The 2,946-nt window shown below is 37.5% G+C and overlaps 1 non-coding gene across 1 annotated transcript; it reads left to right on the top strand.

Moving 5' to 3' along the window:
- The first annotated feature begins 213 nt into the window (after positions 1–213).
- LOC115728458 lies at positions 214–320 on the top strand. Its single transcript, XR_004013839.2, has one exon. It is a non-coding gene; the product is annotated as a small nucleolar RNA R71 (small nucleolar RNA).
- The last annotated feature ends 2,626 nt before the right edge of the window (positions 321–2,946 follow it).

Raw genomic sequence — 2,946 nt, 5'->3', positions numbered from 1 at the left:
GTGACAACATCTACTTCATGAAGTCCGCTAGATTTTCACACAAGTAGCCTCTCGGTAGACCATTGATAACTATTGGATGCCATTTCCTCTAACAAGTTGTAGGCTTCTTCCGGTGTTTTATTATTCAAAGTTCCCCTTGTGGCCGCATCAATCATAGAATGAATATTTGCACTAGACCCATTATAAAAAGTTTGTACCTACATCCATACAGGGAGTCCATGATGTGGGCATCTCCTAAGAAACTCGTTAAATCTTTCCCATTATTCATGCAATGATTCATTATCCATCTGCATAAAATTAGTAATATCGTTACGCATTTTTGCAGACTTTGCGAGTGGAAAGAACTTATCAAGAAGTTTTTGGGCCATATCATTCCATGTAGTGATTGATCCTGTAGGATGAGAAGAGAGCCAACTCTTAGCTTTGTCTCTAAGGGAAAATGGAAATAATCTTAATATAATAGCATCATCTGTAACTCCATTATATTTAATTGTGTTACAGATTTTAATAAAAACATCAATGTGAGCGCTTGGATCATCGCTTGATAGCCTACTAAATTGCACTGATTGTTGAAGCATCTAAATGAGTGATGGCTTGATTTCAAAGTTGTTTGCTTGAATTGCAGGTCTCTTGATGTTGATGTGGTGCCCGAACTGTTGGCACATCATAATCTCTCAAGAGCTACGTTGATCTTCAGCATCTCCCATCTTTTTAGTGTGATTTCTTTGTTCTCTTAGTCGCCTTCTAAATGTACGTTTGGTTTTTTAATCAAACTCAGCAAGTTTCCCTTGTTGTCTACGTATCATACATCGATGTGCATCTGCAGAAAAAAAAAACTAGATTAAACTTAGAAATATCCGGTAGCAATACTAATTAGTATTAAACAATCAATCCCCGGCAACGGCCCCAAAAACTTGTTCACAAAATTCTCAACGTAAGTGTACGTGTTGAACAAGTAATATAATGATGAGAAAAGATATTGTCCCATAGAAATTGATGATTAATAAACTAATTGAATACTAAAATTGGACTAATTCTAAAATTTATCTAACAAGTAAAAATAAAAAAGAGAATAAAATAAAATTAACAATCTTAAAGGTAAAAGCTTAGAACAAGATGCGGTAAATCAATCAAATAAATACGTTAGAGCATCCGATTTCACCATAACCACTAAACATGAATTTTAGATCTTTATGCATACAAGAATAATATCAAACATGTGATAGCGGAATTTCCTCTACTATTTGCTATCATATCTCTAGGTATAGTAAATCTATCCAGTTTATCAATCCACTATATCTCTATGTGAATTTTAATAAATATAAGTGCATTAAAGTATGTGAATATTCCCGATTTACATTGAGTCTTTTGGATCACCTTATCGCTGAAAGCTACACAAATAATATGGTATATTTCTATCCACATTGTAATTCATGGTTATATATTATAAGAAGCAATTGCATATTATCACTTTTCGGTCTCAAACATGCACATCGAATCATTTAATGGTGGCCAATCACTTAAAAGCATTAAGCACAATAATGTATAACTCACATGAATGAAATCACTTGCAAAACATAAACATCAAGAAATTCATATTATCATGGTCAGGCTACATCGTAGCCCCAATGAAAGAAAATTAAAACATAATAGAAGAAGAAACAAAAATATAAATTAAATAAAACATCTTGAATCAAAGAGCAAGAATTCTGTCACCACTTTGTCTTCTCTTCAAAATACTTGAAAAACTCCAAGAACAAAAGAACATGCAAAAAGATAAAAAAACGTAGACATTTCTCCCAAACTCATTTTTTTTATCCTCCCTCTAGAATAACGTTCAAGACTCCAGAATAAAATAAAAATTCAAAGTTGTTTGCTTGAATTACAGGTCTCTTGATGTTGATGTGGTGCCCGAACTGTTGGCACATTTTCGGTCAAGTCTTGAACTTTTGGCACAACAATTCTCGTTGACTCAATCCCGTCGCGAGTAAGGAGCTATCCCCTTTTTTTCCCTTCTGAACCACATGGACAAATCTCTCTCACCATGAGAGCTCTTCCCTACCTTTGGGTAGCAAACCCTAACCACAATCCCCCATCACCCAAACCCTAACCCCCGGCCATGCAGAGATATCACCTCCTTGTGATGATTCCTCCTAGCAGGTTCTTTCTCAGAGACTCTCAAAACCCTAAACTCTTCCTTGCTTTATTCCCCCCCTTTTTCGGAACCGAATCTGCGTCAGCCATGTGATTTTTCCCCCAGGCGTAGCTTCATTACTGTCACTCCTAAACTTCAAGACCCAAACACAAGCAGATTAATCGCTGCATGCCCAGTGCCTTTAACCTGCTAGTCCAAAGCAAAATGGATCGGGATCTACGGCTAAATGCCCTATGCAATCGCCTAGGTCATTTATGGACCAGGACTAAAAGAGCGGTGATAGATGATGTAGTTACCGAAACATGTCTAAAAGAAGGTGAATGCACTGCATTTGGGCGACTTTATGGAAATCCCGAAGTCAATTCCAGGCTTTCAATCGACAATGAAGAGGGCTTGGAAAACCGAAAAGGTAGTATTTACACACCTTGAACTTGGACTTTTCTCCTTTATTTTTGAATCTGTTGAAGAGAAGTGCAGAATTACGGATGCTGGCCCCTGGTCCTTTTCTCGGCATCTCCTAGTTCTAAAAGCATGGGAACCCAACTTTGTCCCCCAGTGTTATGGCTTTGCTTCATGTGCTTTTTGGATTCATGTCATCGGGTTGCTCGTGGAGGAAGGAAAATGGAGGTTATTGCCAGCATAGCAGAACAAGTTGGGAGAGTGGAGGAGGTTAAAATCGAGGCTAAAAGGTATGCAGGCATAGCGGTGTACAAAGCAAAAATTGTTCTCGACCTATTAGCCCCTTTGGAGCCGAGAATGATCTGCAGCTATAAAGGGAAAGAACTCTGGAT

Source organism: Rhodamnia argentea, chromosome 2, assembly GCF_020921035.1.
Source record: "Rhodamnia argentea isolate NSW1041297 chromosome 2, ASM2092103v1, whole genome shotgun sequence".
Classification (NCBI taxonomy): Eukaryota; Viridiplantae; Streptophyta; class Magnoliopsida; order Myrtales; family Myrtaceae; genus Rhodamnia; species Rhodamnia argentea.
The sequence above is the reverse complement of the archived record's forward strand: the minus strand, read 5'-3'. Positions and strand labels throughout refer to the sequence as shown.